We start from the raw sequence: 14,162 nt of genomic DNA, 5'->3' as shown, positions 1-14,162 counted from the left end.
TGGTAGTGATGTGTGTGAACACACTAGGACCGTCGGGGCATTTTTTCTCTCTTTAGGAGGTTTTTTCCCCCATGCATTGTATATACGCCCATCACTCTAGGGCTATCTATCTTTCCATTGCACACTAAGTAACACACTCTTTATTGTGTGCCTTGAGCTTCCTTTGTCTTCTCCAAGCTGTGTGTGTTTCTCTACAACCCTAATTCCAACAATTGGTATCAGAGCAGGTTGCGTCCTCCCAGGCTTAGTCGCCAGCTGCTCCAAATACACACCTCCTCACTTTCTCCGATTTCAGTGAGCTTTGGCGAGCGTTCGCAGGTCTGCTCAGATTTTTTATTTGGGCTCGTTCCGGCCTTCGTTTCCACTACAGGCAGGTCTGCACAGGCAATTTTGTCATTTTGTGTAGAATTTCTGTCAGTGCCATTTTTTGCAAAACAGGTGCCGTATAGTCTTCTGCGGTTTGTGCTATATAGCACGTGCTGTTCTCGCTCCGTTTCTCCTATTTTCGGGCAGTTTTCACATCAGGTGCAACATTTACCATGGCTGACAACAACAACACAGATGTGTTCAAGATGTTTGCTGCTGAGGAGAGGTTGGATGCGGACAACTACCCTATGTGGACTTATATGATGCAACATGTTCTTGTGTCAAAGGGCGTCTGGAACATTGTGCAGGGCATTGATGTACGTCCTGGTTCTGAAGATGTAGGCGATGTTGAGGATGTTGCAGGTCTTGCTGCAAGGACTGCTACTGTTAGAGTTATTTTGCCTACGGCAGAACAAGCTCGCTGGGATGTTAAGGATGCGCAGGCTCATGCATTAATTGCGTTGTCTGTGAAGCGCACCATTGTTCCTCACATCCATTCAGCAAAATCTGCAAAACAGGCTTGGGATATTTTGGCTCGTCTTTATGCAAGTCGCAATGAGGCTAAAATTGCTTTGCTGCGTAAAGAGCTGGAGTCGAAGATTATGCATGAGGAAGATGATATGGACACTTTCCTTGCTAGTGCCAAGGATATCAATGAGCAACTTATTTCTGCAGGTGAAGTCATTTCAGACAGTTCCCTTGTGCAAAATATTCTTGATGCCTTACCAGATTCTTACCAGACTTTTGCTAGTACTTGGAGACTTATGACCCAAGGAAATCCTGAAGTTGTCAAGTTTGATGCATTATGCACATTGCTGTTTCAAGAGTCACTTTCCAGAAAAAACAGGACTAGGCAGCGTGCAGTTGAACAGGCTTTTATTGCTTCTCAAAGAAAGGGTGGTAACAGCAATGCAGCCACTTCTTATGGTTCTGCTGCGAGCGGCAAAAATACTGTTCCTAATGCTTCTGCTATGGCAGCACTTCGTCTGGCAATTCTGGTGATAAGGGCAAAAAGAAGATGCATTGCCATTATTATAAAGCTAATGATCCCTTGATCAAGTCGTGTCCTAAGTTGAAGGCCAAAGAGGCTAAGAAGAAAGAGGGTGGTTCCACTACAAATGCAGCCATTGTTGAGTCTTCTGTGAAAGGAGACTGTAATGCTGATGTTGATGCAGAATGGGCTTTTAGCGCAGAGTGCACTTACAATCCTGCTGTCCATGATGCATGCTTGTCAGTTGCTGCAGATTCACATGTGTGGTATTTCGACAGTGGTGCTACAAAGCACATTATCTCACATAGTGAATTGTTTACCTCTCTCGAGTCTGTCCCTCATGGGAATTCAGTCACTTGTGCCAACAACGCTTCTTATCCAGTTCAGGGAGTTGGAAAGATTGTGTTCACTGCTGCCAATGAAAGTTCCTTCACACTGGTTGATGCACTTTATGTACCTGGGATCAAGAAGAATCTCTTGTCTGTATCCGCGCTTGCTAGACTTGGACTTGTAGTCAAACTTGTGGATGACAGATGTACAGTTCATGATCTCAGTTTTGGTGATGAAATTGTTGCATCTGGGCTTTTGTGCCGTGGGCTGTATAAGTCACTTTGTATGACAAGTGTGGACAAAATTTTGCAAATGCTGTTACAGATTCAAGGGCTATTTCAGATGCAAAACTTTGGCATGCACGTTTTGGTCATCTGAATTTTGCCAGTTTGCCGCGTTTGAAAAAATATGATATGGTTGCTTCTTTGCCGCCTCTTGAAGCACCTGTCAAACATGTTTGTGAAGGCTGTATTCTGGGTAAAATGCAGCATTCTAAGTTTCCAAAGGATGGTTCAGTTAGGGCCACATGCAGGTTGCAGCTTGTGCATAGTGATGTTTGTGGGCCCATGCAAACTCCGTTCTTGGGCAATTACCTGTACTTCGTGACTTTCATTGATGATTACTCCAAGCATGCATGGGTATTTCGGTTTAAAGCAAAGTCCGAATTTTTAATGTGCTTCAAACAATTTTTGGCTATGGCTGAAAATGTCTCGAAATGTACTATGGACACCCTCCGTTCCGATCGAGGGGGGGATTATATGTCTCATGAATTTAATGCATTTCTGGCTAGTCATGGGATAAAACACCAATGTATAGTGCCTTATACACCTCAGCAAAATGGTGTTGCTGAGAGGAAAAATAGGTCACTGATGGAAATGGCACGATGTATGGTCAAAAGTCAACCTTTGCCACATTCTTTTTGGCTTGAGGCCATCATGTGTGCCACTTATGTACTTAACAGGTGTCCTACAAAAGCTTTGCAGTCTATTACTCCATATGAAGCATGGCATGATAGAAAGCCTTCTATTGAGCACATACGTGTTTTTGGATGTTTGGCATATGCTTTGGTGCAACAAGTGCCGCGCGCGCAGAAAATTGGATGATAAGGCTGTCAAATGTATTTTTGTTGGTTATAGTGCAGAAAGAAAAGGTTACAGATTGTATCATCCGCAAACAAAACGTATTCTGGTTTCACGGGATGTAGTGTTTGTGGAAGATTCTGTTCAGCCCTTGCTGTCATGTACTAGAGACAGTAATGTAAGCTCACATGACATTTATGACACTTTGTTGCCTCTTTCAGTGGTGGAAATACGGATGTAAATTCCAATGAGTCAAATGTACAGCCTATGGGGGTTTTTGAAAATGTTTTAGATCAGCCTATTATTGATGCAGATGTACATGATGTACTTGATGAGGAAAGGGCTGAAAATGAGCAGGCTAGAGGGGGGGATATTTCTAGGCGAGCAGTTTCCGGCAAGCGCTTTGTAGGAATCAGGTGAGCAGATTCCTAAAAATATTCCCTCTTCCTCTTTGTGGACTATCTCTATCTCTCTCTTTGAGATAGATAGATAGAGAGAGAGAGAGAGAGAGTCAAAGGTATGGAAGCTAGACAAATTGTTTCAAAAACAATATAGACAAGGGTACTTAAAACAAGAACTCCCATTAATAATAAAAAAGTTACATTTTATTAAACTTGCATCACATAAACAAAAAGTGTTCATCTTCTGGAAGGCCCGGTTTTAGTAGTTGATGTGCTCCCTTTGATTGGCATATTAAGATTCACCACGTTGCTTAGCTGCTGCCTCATTTCCTCCTCATCCTCCTCTGTGATGAGCCCAATCTTCTTCCAGCAAGAGAAAGCTAGTTGTCCCGTCTCGTTCAAATTGATTAAGCTCTGCATATTGAGTTCCTTGCGGCATTGATAGAGGTGATACACGTTGATGGTTGCCTTGAGAGCCTGACGAAACCAGTCGGCTCCATACAATGCCTCTCCGTTTGGAATGGCTTCCATGGCATCCCACGCAGACTTTATTTTACTCTCAAGATCGTCGTCGGACATCGTGAAAGAAGGAGAGGTGTGCTAGGAAGCTAGTGGACGCTTTCACAAAAATAACTCAAGCTATGGCAATTTATAGCTATTGTGGTAATACTATATTATTTTATACACGATTTGACACATAAACAACCAGTACTCAAATATGAAAAAAAGTTGCAAATGAATGTATCCCAATGTGACCATCCTAAGATAAAATTAGAAAGTAGTACAATTGTTTAGGTAAAGCATACTAAGAAAAAGTGAGCATTGTCAAATGCTATGCATCCATGTCTGGATAAGTCCGGCTTCGACTCAGTGCCCTGAACATATCAACATCTGCCAGGATTGGTTGATGGATAAACATGTTCTCATTTTGGCTTAGCCCTAGCACACGCAGATAAATAAAATACAAATGTTTACATGCAAGATATGGTTTTTGCTTTGACACCCGTTCCATGAAGTCTGGGCATGTGCACGATGGCTGGTTGCTAATACAAACTTTGTACATCCCGACATGACCATCTTCACTGTTCGTCTCTAGTTTGAAGACCTCACTAACACCATCTGCTGCACATATCTCTTCTACGACCTTCGCTCTCAGGGCTAGTGCTAGACTGATCTTGCGAGCAACATCCTCGGAAATGGAAGTCCGATACCGTACACGTAGACCATCTCGCATTGTGGCTCTTGCACTGCCTTCAGGAGTGGATGCATCTTTTGACTTGAAAGGAGAGTTTGTCATATTTTGTTCTTGAGCAACTGGCGTTACATTAGATACTCCTTCTTTGCTTAGCTCCACTTGATACCCTCCTTCATGCAATATTTGCACCTCATCCTCCGATAGGTTGGTGCCCACATGCACGGGCCAAGTGTGTGGTGGATGAAGAGGCTGCGGCTCAATGTTCTGGTCTACTATATGACAATGCAAGACATGATCCGGACAAAACCAAAACCATTGACGCACCACACCATTTGGATGTTTTCGATATCCTTCAAACGATGGGGCTGGTATACCAAGGCTAGAACCTGCTATACTGCATCCACACCTGCGTCCGCCTCTTGGTGTGCCGCTACGTGTGACCCTACTACCTTGTGGAGTTCGACGTATGGCCCACATTGCCTCATTGACCTTGCGCTCAACTACATACTGCCCACTAGAACCTATACTTAGTTTTGGGGTTTGTGATATCCCTTCTTCTGCAAAGTTGATCTTACGTGGTCTTCCACACTTCTTGCGATCTTTGGTGACCGAGTTGTACTCAAGCCTACGTGATGCATCATCTTCCATGTTGATAACCTCATTTGGCTTCCGTTTTGGCCTTGATGTCTCCTTATCTCCTGTTAATGGAGTTGGTTGTTTATACATTGGAGTGCCCTCAGTAGCCGCATTCACTGCTCTAATCACTTGGCTAGGACGTTTTTCATGGCGTTCCGTAAGCTTTTGTATTGATGGACCCTTCCCAATGTGTTTTCCATGGCTGTATGAAATGGCCTTTGTGCTCTGTAAGATGGAATGTGCAAGGTCGGTTGTACATGCATCATATAATGATATGCGTTTACGGAAACCCTCCCCTGCTAGCCAACTGCCATGCTTTCTCTCCGCAAGGTTAGTGCATGGAGTGTTTGGTCCATAAGAGCTACTTTCTACGCATGTCATAATGCCACCCCAATGTGCAATACGAATTTCCCACCAACTAAGCCATGAATCCATGTATGGAATGTTACGGTCTATGCAATGACCGTTACGCCACCATTGGCATATCAGACGAGCCTCTGCTGCTACAACCTCTTTTGTTGGTGCTTGCCTCCACTTCCCACACATTTCTTTGTGTGTGTGTTGAGAAGCTTTCACCACATACTTCATTGTGTGTTGATTCAAGCTTTGCTTCCAATGGAAAAGACAAGAACGCTCTCGGCCGCTCATTGTATTGGTCTTGTCACCACCATTGAAAACATTTCGAATTGCATTCCAATTTGCTTGAGCTTCATCAGCCATGTAGCCAAAGAAATTTGCTTTGTCACACCCACATGATATCATTACATCATTAAGGCACTCCCAAAACAAACATTGCGTTTCCATGTCTTCCTGTTTCATTTCACAAGTTGCAATAGTCGAAAGGTCCTGCATGCTGCAAACAAATTGTTTTAGAGAGAGTAAATGGAAAGCCACAAAGCTCTTAAGATAGGCCATGTACCTTGGATCATAGACATGACAGGCCATAGTCACCCAATCGTTAACACGTCTGGTGTGATCAAACTGGATCCATGCATGTCGAAGATCACCATCCCGATCTTGTCTCATTCGGTTGACTAGGTCCACACCAGATGCTGGACCAATTGTGGACATTTTGAAGACATAACATTTCTCCCCCTCCATACCTTGACCAGGAAACCGGCTTCCATGGAAAAACTCACATGTGCAGTCTCGCTTCAGTTTTAGGAGTGCATCAATGCCAAAAGATTCTTTGTCAACCCCTCTACGTAAAATAGATACTGACCTCCGAAACCTGCCAATGTTAAAAGTGTTTAGATTAAAAAATAATTTAGCATAGAGTTTTGCATTGAAATAAGAATCTAGGAAATGCTCATACCAGTTATCTTGCACCAATGGGCCCAACTCCTCAGTGATTGCAAATAGCTGTTGCTCGTCTAAAATACCTTCGTTGGTGTTGTTGCGAAGAAGTGTTGTACTTATAATTTCTTTTGTCAAACACATTTGAACCTTCCTGGCTCCTGCGTGTGGATCAACAGTCAAAATCCTTTGCACCATCAGCTTGGTGTTGTCCGTTAGTGTTTTGGATGTGCCGCTGCGCACATCGTGTCGATGTGTGCCACAATGAATCATGACTCTAGTGGCAGTCTCATCGGATGGCATGACATAGTATACTACACAATCACATGTTGCAATACAAAAAGAAATTGCCTTACAAAAATGGTATGTAAGGCTCTTATCTCCAATCTTACAATATTCCTCAGGTCCAGTTTCCTTTTGTATGTACCCGTTGAACTGACTTGTATTGGGAATATGGTAATTAACCAAGCGGACACATTTTTCATTCATGCACTTGAGAGATCCTATGCAATGACTAAGACGCACTACACCTACAAATACAATATTGGATGTAGTAGGCTTCGACCACAAATGAGGATCATACTTATGCTCCATCGCATCCATATGGTGCAACTTTCCCATGGTAGGTGGAAATTCTAGAACGAGATCTCCATTGTAAGACCTTGGAATCTCTGTAACTTTTTCCACTACTTTGATTTGCATTAACAGCTTTGTCAATGTGCCCTTCTTCTCGGCCTATAAGAGCTTTTGTCTTGTACTCCTTTTGAAGCTGTTTAAGGGCAAAACTCGAGGGGGGGGTACATAGATCTATTAACTCCTTTGGACCGAATTGCATCTTTGACGGACTATCCACAATGGAAATGGGAATCATGCTAGGTGAGCCGGCATACTGTGTTTGATGAGATACGTTGACTTTGTATTTACGTGAAAGCTGCTCATCCAATACATAGATGAATTCACCCAAATTGTTGAGAGTCCTCTCAAGAGGCAAATTCATTTCAATATCACCTACTTTGATAACAACATCTAAAGTTGTAAATTGCATTGGAGAAATTTATTCTAAAAGAAATGATTCAGATATTATGAATTTACCATTGTAAAAAGGATAAGAAAACTCTTTACCCAAGAAAAATAAAGAGCAAGCCATAATAATATGCTAAGCAAATAATTAAGCACAAGATCACATTGTATAAGCTAAAGCAAATTGATTATATACTCATGTCTGATAAGTAGCCGTTATAAATTTAAAATTAATATTATTTTATTGATTTAAAAAATTAATATTAAAACATTGAAATATTAAAAAAAAAGGTTACAAAATATTTATTTGTGACTGTGTGTGTGATCACGGGCTGGAGCGTTTTGCGTAGACAGAAGCAAGGCACTAACGCAAGGGGGGGCGGAGGGAGAGAGACCAGGGCAATGGGCGGCCGGGTTTTGCGTGCTGGGCCGCCAGTAGGGACGGAGGTGGAGGTTGGGTGGGGGCGGAGGTTTTGGGGGGGGCGGGCAAGGGGGCGCAGGAGCGGGTGGGGCAAGGTGCAAGGGGACAATGGAGACGGGGGCAGGCGAGCGGGGCAAGGTGCCAGGGGGGCGGAGGCGGCGGGCGAAGGCTGCAGCTTGGGTGGGGGGGGAGGGCGGGGGGGGGCAAGGGGATAGCGGAGGCGGGGGCGGGCAAAGGCCGCAGCTTGGGTGGGGGGGGGCAAGGGGGCGGGGGCGGCGTAGGAGCTACGTGAGTTGGGCATATGTGTTCGCTACGTGAGCTGGGCAGGCACCGGACCTCTGGCTGTGGGAGGTGTGAAAGAGAGAGAACAAGAGACAATGACAGCTCTGCCAATCACCGCAATCATCAATTAATTGAATATTACTTTGAGTACAACTTAGTCCTTACGCCAAGGCGGGCTGTTAACAGCGCCGTCACTTGGATCATCTGCTAACTAGGAGTTTAGGCTCCTGCTTTACAGAATTAACCGGGCCGTTAACGACACCGGACTTAAAAGAATGTTAATTCAATCTCTATATGATGAGGGTTTTGGAAATGTCCTCCTGTCACTTTATACTGTCTTTGAATTATTTTCTTCAATTGCCTTGGAATCTACAAGTTTCAATTCTATTCGCTGCTTCAATTTTCATGCTCCCTGCTTTATATGCTTTACTCTGCCTTAATTACCGCTTACGAGCTTCAAGTTTCTTCTTTAATCGACTTGATTTTTATTGCCTTCAAGCTATGTATACCTTTGATTACCTCTTTTCAAGTATCCCTTGTCACACAAATTTCCTTGCTTGCTTCATGTGCCCTTGCTATATCCTCCCGTAATACCTTGGTTAGAGAACGAAATGATTTATGCCGAGAACCTTGCTTGCTCTTTTTCTTGGTCGCCCGAGTCCACTCTTGAGTGAGCTCCCTTCCTACCTCCTACCTGCTTATGGCCGAGAGAAAGAACGAGCCCTTTGTTCAAGCTTGAGAGAGAGAGAAAGAGAACGCCCTTGTGCAAGCTCCTTCTGCTTCCTTTGTCTTGTCGAGCTCCCTCCAAAACCCTTCTTCTCCCTTCCTTCTTTGTTAGTCGAGGATGAGAGGGGGGGAGACAGAGAGAGAGCTTTTGCTTGCCGAGCATGAGAGCGAGAGAGAGGGAGCTATATTTTTCCCGAGCCTTCCCCCCTCGTAACCCTCTTGCCTGCTCTTCTCTTCTTCGCTTTCTACTCGTTTTACGAGCCTTATTTTCCTTCGTTGATGCCCTCCCTTATAATAGCCCTCTTTTTTTTTTTGCCCCACCGCGCAGTCACGGCGCCATGACTGACGTGGCATGGGAGCGACTGCCATGATGTGGCAAGCTCGGAGCTGACCAACACAAAATCCGCCGCGACTTGGCCCGAAATGAAGCGCACCGAGATTCTAAGCACTTTTCCCTTCTTGGCCTACATTGTCTGAAGCCCGAGCCAGCCTACGCGAGCTCCTCCGACTCTTGCATGCGTCGCCCGTCACTGCTGCACGCTTTCTTTCTTTTCCCCTTGTTCTTTTTCCCACTTACCCTTATAAAACAACTCTTGGGCGACCCTTGGGCGGCCAAACCTCCTTTAAGCTCATAGGTGGGCGACCCTTCATTCATAAGGGTACCACATTTGGCATGCAATTTAACCAAGGCGCCGGCAAAGTCAAATTCTCTACACTCAATGCACTCCATGATACGTCATTTCGGATGATAAGCTCATCAAGAGCTTTTTGTGCTTTCATATTATAAAGGCACCACATTTGGGCAAACATGGCGACCAAAGCATTGCCAAGAACAGATTATTTCTCCCAGTAGTCCTTAGCTAACAATACCTTCATGAATTTCGATGTCGTAAAAGTCTTGAATAGTGCCACATGCCCACAAGATTCAAGTATAAGTGATTGCATTTGACGTAAGGTCTCACATCACATTCAGTCAAAGAGTATCATACTAGCCAGGCATTGCCAATTACGACTACCGTCGGCCAACATTGGGCGGACATTGGCGTACATATCGGCCAAGGTAATGCAGTAGGCATCAAATTTGGCGTACATATCGATTAAAGCACAGCTATCTCAAGGACTTATTCTGTTGTATTCAAAACCCTTGTTGCTGCTCAAAATTCCCAGACGAAACACCGATTGAGCGGATCGAACTGGTACAGAGCCGGCCCCCGACGAATCTTTAACGGCTCGGCTAATATCTTGGCAACCGGAACTCCGATCGCTGATCTGTAAATACCCATGCTCTCCACAAAGTGTGCACTTCAGGCCCGTGCATTCAATCCATTTTTGTCACCTCAGCTGCAGTTGCCCAATCTGGTACGGATCTGCAATCGACTTGAACTTTAAACTGCCATAACTTCTTCACCGTAGCTCCAATCGACGAGCTGTAAAGACAGGCTGGTAGAGCACTTCAAGCATTGCAGTTCTAGATCATAATCTTCCATCTATGCTCACTTCAAGCATACTCGTTTTTGACATCATTAAGACATATGTTGGCCTTTTTAAGCCTCATTAGGCATACATTAATCATTAAACTTGGCTTGTTATCAAGCCCTGATCACTGACCATTAATCAAGTAGGCTTTCAATAAGCTTGATTTGCATCTTCTTGACATATTTTTTAGCATGGGAGCGGAGCTGCACGACACCATACCTTTTTTCAAACATTTTAGAGGCAAATTTACTATATTTGAAGATTTTTGCACTAAACTTCTCTACTCTTTGTAGATTCTCTAAACGTTAATTTATGTTCTCTAACCTTTGTAGTTTCTTCTTTTAAAAAATACTCTTAAGAGCTTGATTGAATTAACTAAAAAAGAAAACATGCAGACCTTGACATACCCTTTGCACAAGGGTCTCTAATCAATATAACATATGCACACTGTGACCCAAAACATACTTGAACATTTTGGCAAGTACACTATATTTCTATCAAGGTCCTATCTTCTTTTTCTCAGCAAGCCGCTTCCTCGTCCGTGATAAAAGGCATTCACAATTAGACATAAATCTCAAAAACATTATATGGGATTATACTAAGCCTAATTTTTTTCCTCCAATCATTGTGGGTGTCCTAACATTCAAATCAAATGTTACGAGTGTGTGGCCCTTCCTATGGAGAGAGAGAGAGAGAGAGAGAGAGAGAGAGAGAGAGAGAGAGAGAGAGACCCTTTTCTTGGCACCCAATCCACTCTCTTTCTTTCTTTGCCCTGGTCCCCCCCCCCCACTCCTCCTTCCAAGCCCTTTCCTTATGTCACGTGGCAAGGACCTCCAAGGTGCATTAGATATAGTTGAGAAAATTTGTAGGTGGGATTATCCTAAACCTAGGTTTTTCTTGAGCACTGGGGTACACAATAGATTTTTTCTATTATTCAATAGTCCGTTATCTATACTCTTTATAATGGAGTTTGAAAAATTAAAGGAAGGAGAAGGCCTCCATGCGTTGTATTTGGGTCACTTTTCATGGCCTGTTGGATCAACACCAAAATTGAGTTGTTGGGTCCCTGTTGGGTCATCCTCCTTGCCATAGACACATTAAAGATCCTTTGAAAATTGAGTGAAGTAGTTTAGATTCTATGCGATTACTTCCTTTTTCAACGACGTGTAATAGTCAAAACTATACGCCTGACAACCTGTTGTCAGTCTACGTGTGTATGTGTGTGTGTGTGTGTGTGTGTGTGTGTGTGTGTGTGTGTGTGTAATGAAAATGGCTTATAAACTTTGACGGTATCAGAATTAGAAAATTAGGTGAAGCACTTTTGAGCGATTACTTTGCAAGCATAGCAGGTGAACTTAATTGATGGTAGCAACATAAACATGGTTCTTAGTTAACTTGGCATGAAAAATACTTTTGCAAGAGAGAGAGTTTAGAGAACATGACAATAGTTGAGGACCGGATTTATATGGAGCCGGTCCCCCCTCCAATAGGTATTTGTATTATAGTTTCTCCCATCAAGAGAGACTTGGTACAATACAATCTTTGTGTTCCTTGTGACCTACGTGATGCAATGAAGATGGAAAGATTCATGCATCACAAGCATCACATAAACTTGTAGAAAGCATTAACTATCTCAAGCCTCAGTTCCAAGGCCTGAAACACCTTCAAACATGGAGAGAGCTAGCGGGGAATGAGGGTAGGGAAGAGGAAGAAGAAATATTCCATAAGAGAAAGAAATAGTTCCTCACTTATCATTACTCTTCTTGCTAGCATACATAATAGCATAGTAATGGAGATGGAGAAGATGGTAAGCTTAAGCATTGAAGCATGGATCTTGGGTGGATTTGCATTCCATAGCCAAGAGTGTTGATGTAGGCTCTCACTTCTCACAAGCTTGGAGAAGGAGGTGGTGTTCCTCAACTTTCACCAAGTGAGAATCCCTTGAAAATGAGTGTCCCCCTCCTTGCTTTGGGCGAGTGGTGACTTTTCTACATGCTGCAAGCTCATTCGACCCCTCTCCCCCTAGCCAATGCAGCATGCAGTCAAGTACATGGGTAGTCTTTTGACAAGTGTCCTCCTTACCCCTTAGAGAGAGAGAGAGAGCTTGAAAATATTTAGATATTTTTTGGATGGAAGTAGAAGATAAATGGATCGCTCTTTAGCCCAACCAATAGCATTCAAGCACACCATGCGGTTAAGCTTAGTGAGAGTGTGACATGTGTCCGATGTGCCCTTTTGGAAAAGGGGTGCCCCTTTGGTGAGTGCAAGGCTAAGTCAAAGATTCCCCTAACTTTGGGACTTTTATGCATAGGAAGCTTCTCAAGAAACTTCCTCATTAAATGTGTAGGGTCTCTTTTTGACTCAAGCATCTTACCTCCCATTCATAGGAAGCTTCTGAAGAAAATTCCTCATTAAGTGTGTAGGGTCTCTTTTTGACTCAAGCATCTTACCTCCCATGCATATGAAGATTCTCAAGAAACTTCTTCATTAAGTGTGTAGGGTCTCTTTTTGACTCAAGCATCTTACCCCCCATGCATAGGAAGCTTCTCAAGCAACTTCCTCATTAAGTATGACAAGTACCTCAAGTACGTTAGTCATCAAGCATGACAAGCACCTTAGGTGGAGTTCCCGCCTCTAGCTCAACCCTAGCTTGCCTAAGGTTAGAGACAAGTTTAGGTCGGGTTCCCACCTCAAGCAAACCCCTAGCTTGCTTAAGGTCAAAGACAAGTTTAGGTCGGGTTCCCACCTCAAGCTAAGACCTAGCTTGCTTAAGGTCAAAGAACTTTTAACACTAACCATTGGAGTTCTTTAATGAAGCTAACCCTAAGGTATTTTAAGCTCCATTAATTAACCTTGCTCTTTGCCAGACCATCTCTCATTTGGGCCCCTTTACCATTGGCCATGTGTTGAGATAGATCCGTAAGCACATGTCTACATTCTAACCCTTGTTCCCGTTTATTATCCCACATTAAATGATCAATTTAATATGAGAAAATCATTTGGGTTGGTTAGATATTAGATATTTAATGACATTACCTCTCTCTCCTTTTTATCCTACGACATCATTCCAAGATGAATGACTAATCCATTTGGTGCTTGAGAGATATAGCTGCCGCAAGCATGTCTGCTCTTTAGTCCATTTCATCTTCGCAAGTAGAGTGACAAATTCTACATGGTGTTTGAGAGACGTCGTCATCCCAAACATGATTCTCAGTATGCATATTACTTAAATTTGTGCACAATAAAGAGAGAATTAGTCTTAGAATACAAAACATTGATCACAAAAAGAATAATGTACATTTGCTTACTCTAATGTAGCATTGTAAGCGTTGACAAGGTTCATACTATCCTTAAACTGGATTGCTTGCATCCATCTAGCATCTTCAAAAGGATAATTTTTGAACTTAATGAGATATCTTCAAATAATTTTACCATGTCGTAGTACCTTGTCTTAATGCTGAAGGATAGCTTCGTGTTGTAGTACATCTTCTTGATCTTCGATTTCGGGAGGGTGTTCAATAAAGTTTTCCTTTGGAGGCTCTCCTTTGTAGAGCTTGAGTAGGCTCACATGAAAAGCATTGTGTATGAGCCAATGGTTACGCAACTTGAGTTGATAAGCCACCTCATTGATTGGCTTTAAAATTTGAAAAGGACCATAGTATCTTTTTGCTAGTTTAGCATAGTACTTTTGATGGCCCGTAGGATTTTTCCCCGTCGTTTGCCTCAATCAAGCCTTAGGAAACTCAAGTAAGACCCAATCATTTTCTTTGAACGTTAAGGCCCTTCTGTGCTTGTCAGCAGCAACTTTTTTCCTTAGTTGAGAGATGGATATTGCCTCCTTAATCTTTTGAAAAGATGCTTGCCGGTCACGGCTATACTCATCGGCAACGAAGATCTTCCCATGTACCTTAAGTAGCAAGGGATTTTTAAGTCTTCCCTCCAT

Source organism: Adiantum capillus-veneris, chromosome 18 (genome assembly GCF_014529385.1).
Source record: "Adiantum capillus-veneris isolate H3 chromosome 18, ASM1452938v2, whole genome shotgun sequence".
NCBI lineage: Eukaryota > Viridiplantae > Streptophyta > Polypodiopsida > Polypodiales > Pteridaceae > Adiantum > Adiantum capillus-veneris.
This window is presented reverse-complemented; position numbering follows the sequence as displayed.